Source organism: Gossypium arboreum, unplaced genomic scaffold (assembly GCF_025698485.1).
Source record: "Gossypium arboreum isolate Shixiya-1 unplaced genomic scaffold, ASM2569848v2 Contig00250, whole genome shotgun sequence".
Classification (NCBI taxonomy): Eukaryota; Viridiplantae; Streptophyta; class Magnoliopsida; order Malvales; family Malvaceae; genus Gossypium; species Gossypium arboreum.
In genome coordinates this window covers 39,382-47,650 of record NW_026440366.1, presented here as the reverse complement: position 1 = coordinate 47,650, position 8,269 = coordinate 39,382, and the positions used below count along the sequence as shown (strand labels likewise).

Here is an 8,269-nt window from a genome sequence, read left to right as displayed (position 1 = left end):
TTACATGCTCTTCATGTACCTGCCAAGACAACATTTGGAGACCACCATTTCGTTGAGAATAGAATTGATGCCATTCCAAAGGCACGTCCTTCCAAATTCAACATAAGAGTGGGATTTTGTCGATTCTAGTGTACCGTTAGCTTCAAAGCATCTGGTCCAATTTAGTCCACCATCCTCTAAAATCATTGTCATCAAATCTAAGACATCAAGCCTACAAGTCTTCGTAGAGGTACCACCCATATAAACCGATTTCTCTGGTGTACACTGCTTGCATCCGTCAATTTTGGATCCACTGGAGCCTTTGGACATTCTGTATCTTTTGGCAAGAACCTAGGTGGAGCACCTAAGACCCCTTTTCTCTTGTCCACATTAACTGGAGGACCACTAGGGGGAGGTCCAAAATCGCCTAGCAATGCCTCAGATGTCTCCCAAAGTCTTCCTTAAACTCTCGAATCGGGTCTCCATCTTAGCCTCCAAACGGACTATCTCCTCCCGCAACTTGGTAACTTCTATCGAACCCACCAACCTCTTTCGCAATCGTGTTAAAACTCCATCACGCCATTATAAGAATCGTAGAAGCTCGATACCTTTATTACATCACAAAACTTAAAGTAAAGAAGACAGTGAGAGAGAGAAAAGAATGATAAAAAGAGAGAATTCTAGATATTCATCTGCAATTTCATAACTGCCTTCCACCTTACAACTCATGAAATATAAGAGAAAAATAACAAAAGAACAGCGTGGCAAATTCTGTTATATCCCAATGCAGTGTTTCATTTGCGTACCGCACCCCATTTTACTATTTTAACCTTAAAGATCAAAACTCTCCATTTTATTAAATGACGTCACATCTTCTATTTCTGCTCCTTGTTTTCTCCTCATTTTCTAGCCCGTATCAAGTTCTGATTACGGTGTTTTCATTTTCTTTTCCTTTTTAAATTTTGTTTTTGGTAATTTTGTTTTCTTTATTTCTGGGTGGTTGTTATTTTCTTTTAAGTTTTGACTGCTGCTTGGCCATCGGTGCATTTGTCTCTGGAGATCTTGTGGTTTCTTGTGGATTCATATGGCTTTTGGACTGGAAATGATGGAGAGGATCGGAAAACAGTGCTACCGATTTTAGGCTAGTGTTTTGTTTTGATGGAGTTTTATTTTAAGTTGTGTAATTTTTGTTTGTTTCATTTCTTCGCGCCTGGGTTGTAAAAGGCCTGTTTAATTTTGGTTTTTTTCTTTTCTGTTTTGTTTGATCTACTTGCATGCTCCTTTTCTGCCTAATTTTCTTTGCATTCTCTATTTTGGTTGATTCATTTTGTTTGCATGAGTTTGTTTTCCTACTATTCTTGCTGGGTTTGTTTAAGATTTATACAATTGTTGCCTGGATTTTCTTTGAGTTCCTATATCTTCGATAAGGTGGTGGTGGTGATCTGGATTTTTCAAGTTCTGTGGTGTTGTGGTTTTCCTGTTGGGTTGGTTTTTCTTCCCCTGTTTCAAGTTTTGCTGGTCTCTTTCTTGTGGTTGGCTGCTATTGGTGGGATGTGTTGTTGCTTTGATTATTTGTAGTCATGTGCTGGCTGGGTTTGCTTTTGGAGCTCTTGATGGCTGAGGATATCAATAATCTGCTTGCTCGATTGAAATTCTCTGAAGAAGAGTCTACGAGTGTGGTTGGATTGAGAAAACATTCGATGGATGACCAAGGATATGAAGCCTGGGCTATCGGTAAGGTGTTATCGAAGGATAAAATCAATAGAGAAGCAATGTATAGGCTCTTAAAATTGATTTGGTTTACTAAAGAGCCGGTTAGTTTTGTGTTTATGGATGAGGGTGCTTATCTTGTTAAATTCGGAAGTATTGAAGACGGGACAAGAATCCTTAATATGGCTACTTGGCTATTTGATCAATGTCTATCCTCGATACTGCCGTTTGTAAAAGGATGAGGAATTTCAGACTATGACTTCAATATGGTGCCATTTTGGATATGGATTTATAATATTCCATTTTAGCAGCTGAATAGGCAAGTGGTTGTGGACATAGGCGGGGAGCTGGGGGAATTGGTGGCCATTGATTGGAGGGATAGAAAGGGCTGTTGGATAAAATACCTAAGGATCCGTGCAAAACTGATGTCTCGAAGCCTCTTAAACGGGTGATAAAAATGGTGGGATTAGATGGAATTGAGATTTTATGTACAATACAGTATGAAAGGCTTCCCATTTTTTGTTACACTGTGGGTGTATTGGACATAAAACGAAGTAGTGTTTCCACCAGGAAGCAAATGCTGCCCCCAATAATGATATTCAGTAGTATGGGAATTGGTTGCAGGTTAAGTTGGATCAGTCGAATTCAAATGTTGGTAATTGGAGAAATGGAGTGCAATTCCTTATTGGAGCTAGAATATCGAGTAACATAAATGCTATGGAAGAAGTAGAGAATGAGGAGGGGGATACGATCATACAATGGGGAAAGGGAAAAGGTAAAATGGGTGAGGAGGTTTCAGATTCTGGGTATGGCAAGGGGTAAAATGAGGAGGTTTCAGAAGGGAGGGAATAAAATGAGGAATAAAAGGAAGAAAGGCAAGGGGTATGGCGGCGAGGGTGATAAGGAGAGCTCTGTGCGATTGGTGAAGAGAATATTGTTGGATGATGTTTCACCTTTTAAGGCGGGGTTGGAGCCATGAAGATTTTATGTTTAAACTGTCGTGGGATTGGGAACCCCGCAATAGTTCATGATCTTAAACAACTTCTCATTGTGACAAATCCGGATATTATGTTTTTAAGTGAGACAGAGGTTAGATCTAATGAGATGGAGCGCATTAGAATCAGATGTCATATGGATGGCTGCTTTGTGGTTGAGGCTAATGGGTATCGTGGGCGCTTGGCTTTGTTATGGAAAAATGAGGTGAAGGTTACTATTAAGAATTTTTCTAACCACCATGTTGATTTGCTGGTTTTGACTACTGGGATGGACAATTTCCATTTTAAAGGTTTCTACGGGTTCGCTGAGTTAAATCTTAGGGATCGGTCGGGATCTGCTGAGAAAATGGGTGAACTGATTCAGGAGAGTGGATTATTGGTGGTGATTTTAACGCCATATTAAGCAATGCTGAAAAATCTGGGGAAGAAGAAAATCAAGTGCCGCTATGGAGGATTTCTGTTCTGTTTTTGATGATTTGAGCTTAGTGGATATTAAACTGGACAAGGGTTGGTTCACGTGGTCCAACAGTAGGGAGGAACCTGGGCTTGTGAGGGAGAGACTCGATAGGTTTGTGGCTTCGGTGGGCAGCTTGGAAAAGATGCCCTATCTGTCAGCTAAAGTGGTCAGGCAAAAGCAGCTCGGATCACGATGCTGTTATTTTCGATTCCATGGGCCGCAAGCCCAAAGATGACTTGAAGGATCCCAGATTGTTTTTCGGCTTCGAAGCTTGTTGGGCCCATAATAAAGAAGCTAAGGAACTTATTAGAAGGAGCTGGGGGCTTAATAATGGGAATATTATCGAAAGCTACAATCAAATTCGGTTAAATCTTGGTCCCTTGTGGTATTTTCGGTTGAAAAATAAGATGAGGTTGTATGAACCGTTTGATTGAGAGGATTAAGAGAATTGTTGATGGGCCTAACTGGGTGCGAATACTGGGTTGTTAAAAGCTATAGAAAGGAGTTGGGTCGGCTGTATGCTAAAGAAGAAAGATTTTGGGCTCAACGCTCTCGTATTTCTTGGCTTAAAGAAAGGGACTGTAACACTCGTTTTTTCACATTCGTGCCACAAGCAGGCTCAAAAGAACTGTATTGAGGGCATTTTGGATTCGGATGGTCAGTGGGTTAAAGTGGGTTAAAGGTATGGCTAATGTGTTAGGGTTGATTTCGTAGTAATTCTGTTCATGCAATTTTGTAGTAATTTTGTCAAAAATATATAATAATTATAAAATAATTAGATTTTACTTAAATTATTAACACGTTGAATTTTAATTAATTTTATAATACATTTTAATTAATTTTGAGTTATTTTCTGATTTGCACAAAAGCAAAAATGGCTCAAAGACATGTTAGAAGTGCAAAATCTAAAAGTGATTTTTGAAGCATTGGGGCTAATTAATTTTTCAGTTTAAAACGGTTCAATTTTATGAATATTAATTCATAATATAATTAATTTTAATCTAAATTTTTGGGTTAAATAATTATTATTAATTAAATTATTAAGGCCCAATTATGTTAAATTGAGAAGACCGATCCAACCGAGCAATGGGTTGCCCAAAGCCTTCCACATGTTGACCTAACCAACTTATTTAGCTTATTATTTGGCTTGCAAAACAGCCCTTGAAACTTTCTTGAAATTGTATTTAAACCCCTCGACTTATTAAGTTTTTGTAAATTTGCCCCTAGCTAAATTTAGCAAGTTTGAAGTTTTCAAACTTGCCACATGTGTGGCTAGCAATGAGGTGAGTCAATAGCTGCTGATTTTTTCTATTTTTAGTAGCTTACTCAACCTATAAATACCTCATTGGCCCATTTTGAACACGCCTCTCATCCTTTCATTCTTTACTTCTCTCACTTTCTCTCTTCAAAACCTTTCCTTTGTTCTTCATTTTCCTTTCCATTCTCATGGATTTCTCTTCTTGAAAAGAGCCCTTCAATCACCATTGGTAAAGATTCGGAGCTTGTAGAAGTCATGGTTCAACAAGAATATACGGAGATGGAGGAGCAAGCTAGTCGTTCGAGAAACACCGGATTTGATTCTAGTTCCTTATCCTTTAATTTTTATTTTTTTTGTTATGAACGCATCTATTAATTCTTGTTATGTTGATATGTTTAATATAATTAATATGGCTTAATTTAATTGTGTTAGGTTGATTGCATTTCTCCACTTAAGTTATTAAAATTATGTTTGTATTATTATAGGTCTTGGTAGATTGTTTGATTAAGTAAAACCATAATTAAGTTATTCTTGCATTATAATTGTAAGGTAACTAATGAATTAATTATTAAATCGTGTTGAAATTATAATTAATTAACACAATACTTAAAAAGTGCATGTTTAATTTCCTAAGGTAGTTGAGGTTAAATTAGCAACAGTTAAACGGGACATTAGCCTTGCATAACTTGCAAGATTATTGTGATTAAACTGTTTCAATGTAGGTATATATTTTACCTCACTTAATCTTCTATTTGTTTATGAAGATTGATTAATCGTTTGAATTGGCATTTAAAAATATTCAAGAGATTAATTGATTTAGTAAGTATGTATGAGCAGAGTTAGCAAATTACCAAGTTGTCATAAATTTATTCGTAATAACATGAACAAGAGCTTAGTAATTCTAAGTTAAGAAATGTAATTAATCTAACACAACTATATCATCTTGAGTAAAATCATCTTTTGAAATCGGCATTGAACTTTTATTTTATTTTACTTAGTTAAATTTAGTTTTTAACCACTTCCTCAAAATCAAATTATTATTTTTTAATCACCAAAGTGTTTGAATTTCATTAATTTTCCTTTCACGTCCTGGGTACGATAACTTGATATTTTCTTATCACTTTATTACTTGTTGTGATTGTGTACACTTGCACATTTCCATCGTTCAAAGTTTTTAAGGTCTGCAAGGCTATTTTAAAAGTCATTATTTGTGAATTTGTTAATTTTGCATTTTAGTTTATTTTTCGATAAATTTGAACTTAGTTAATTTTTTCGTGTTGTTTCGTGTTTATAAATATTGATTGGATCATCGATTTATCCCATAGACCTTGAGATTGAAAGAACTTTTGACAAAGAAGAAGACAAGCATCAAAAAGGACCAAGAGATGAACTACTAAAATCAATCAAGGAAACAGAGCAAACCCTACTCAAAATCCTATCCTTATTGCTGATGATAGGATAGACCTCGACAAGATGCCGTTAGTATTTCATGATCTTAATCAGGTATTAGGAGACCAAATTGAGGCACAACAATTTGAGTGAAGCCACCATGTTCCAGATGCTTCAACATGGAATAATTTAGTGGAATGCCTACCAAAGATCCTCACCTTCACTTAACTGTTATGGAAGTGAGCGATTCTTTCAAGCTAGCCGGAGTACCCAAAGATGCACTATGAATAAAGTTGTTCCTATATTCATTAAGGGATAGAGCTCGAGCCTAGTTGAACTCATTGCCACCAAATTCCATTTCCACATGGCAAGAGTTAGCAAAAATATTCCTCATGAAGTATTTCCCGCCTAGCAAGAATGCTAAGTTGAGGAATAAGATCACTACTTTTCAAAAAATGGATGACGAGTCCTTGTATGAGGCATGGGAAAGGATAAAGAATTATTGTGAAAGTGCCCTCATCACGGAATCCCTCATTGCATCAACTTGAGACATTTTATAACGGTCTCAATGCTCACACGAGGATGGTAGCGGATGCTTCTACTAATGGTGTCAATTTCTAATTTTTATAACAAGGCTTATAAAATCATTGAGAGGATTGCTAGTAACAATTAACAATGACCAACCAATCGAGTAGTGGCAAGAAGATGAGTCGTTGGAATACATGAAGTGGATCCACTCACTTAACTTGCATCCCAGGTATCCTCAATATCATCGATGCTTAAAAATTTTACAACTAATAGTTTTAATAGTTTTGCAGCTCAACCACCCAATCAATTTGAAAACATAACCTATGTTTATTGTGGGGAAGGACATTTGTTTGAAGAATTCCCATCAAACCCAAAATCCGGGTATTACATGGGTAACCAGAACCAAAACTGAGGAAGGTAAGGACTGCAATCCAATTTCTACAACCCATCTTGGCGAAACCACCCAAATTTCTCTGGAGTAACTAAGGGACTAGACCCGAATACTTATGCCCAACATAAACCGACCTAGCCACTGTTTTTACTCAACAAGTTCAAAAACCAACTCAAGCTAAACCTTCCAATAGTTTAGAAAACTTGTTAAAGGCATACATAGCCAAAAATGATGCCTTAATCCAAAGCCAAGCATCCACATTGAAAAACTTGGAAAACCAAATGGGCTAGCTTGTAAATAAACTTAGAAACCGTCCACAAGATGCTTTGCCTAGTGATACGAAGAATTTGAGAAATCCTAGGCAGGACCATTGTAAAGCATTGACATTAAGGAGCGAAAAAACATTAGAGCCTAACACTGTCAACATTGAAGAAGAGCCAATTGATGCTTAAGACTCAGTGGAAGTTCAACCGAGTGTTGAAATTCCAGCTCCAATGGAACCAAAATCTACAAATCTGGTAAGGTAACTTCTAAACCAATTAATTCGATAAACTAACAACTTCGTTAGATGCAAAATTGCCACAAAAAATGAATCGACTAGTTCGAGTAAAGAATCCTCCACCACCTTACCTCAAAGACTTTGAAGGAAGCAGGAGGTCCGTTCAAGAAGTTCCTAGATGTACTCAAGCAACTTCATATCAACATTCTGTTGGTAGAAAGACTTGTGCAAATGCCAATTACATCAAATTCATGAAGGATATCCTGCCTAAGAAACGAGTGTAACATCCCGCTTTAGGGTCAAATCGAATAGTGGTTTCAAGACCACGAATCCGAGTAGAAATATTTATTTTATTATTTCTTTAAGGTTTACAGATGATTGAATGATTGTGTGAAAACTTCTTTAAGAAATTTTATCGATAGAGTGTCCAATTTGACTAATAGGACTAAATTGCAATAGGTGCAAAATATGTGTTCTAGAATCTAGAGGTGTCTAATTGTTATGAAATTATAAATTAGAGGTCCTTAAATGGTAATTAGACGATTATACTTTAATTTGGATAAAATGGACATCATTAGATAAAATTTCAAAGTTTTAAGTGAAGGGCATTTTGGTCATTTGGTAAATAAAGACAAAAATAACTAATAAAAGATGTCATCTTCCTCAATTTAGTCCCCATGGCTGAAAATCACTAAGAGAGACATAGCTAGGGTTTGGCTAACTTCCAAGCTCGATTGTAAGTCCGTTTTGTCCCGCTTTTAATGATTTTTATGTTTTGTGAATGTTGTAACTTGATTTAGATATTCTAAGGACTAATTTGAAAGAAAATCAAAGTCTAAAATTTTACCCATGTTAAATATTTTTGTATTTTGATGTTTAATGGTAAAAAATGCACGTTTGGTGTTAGATAAACAACATTTACCAAGTGATTTTTTGATGAAAATGTCAAATAGGGACCTATTTGTAAAAGTTGTAAAATGTGTGTAAAAATGTGAATGAATGAAAAATTTCGGCTTATATGAGTACTAATAATATTCGGATAGGCTTGGATAATAAAGAATTC

At 36.2% G+C, this 8,269-nt stretch overlaps 1 non-coding gene across 1 annotated transcript; it reads right to left on the bottom strand.

Annotated features, from left to right (window-relative positions):
* Nucleotides 1-6,210: 6,210 nt before the first annotated feature.
* LOC128288672 (small nucleolar RNA R71) lies at nucleotides 6,211-6,316 on the bottom strand. Its single transcript, XR_008278781.1, has one exon. It is a non-coding gene; the product is annotated as a small nucleolar RNA R71 (small nucleolar RNA).
* Nucleotides 6,317-8,269: the final 1,953 nt, after the last annotated feature.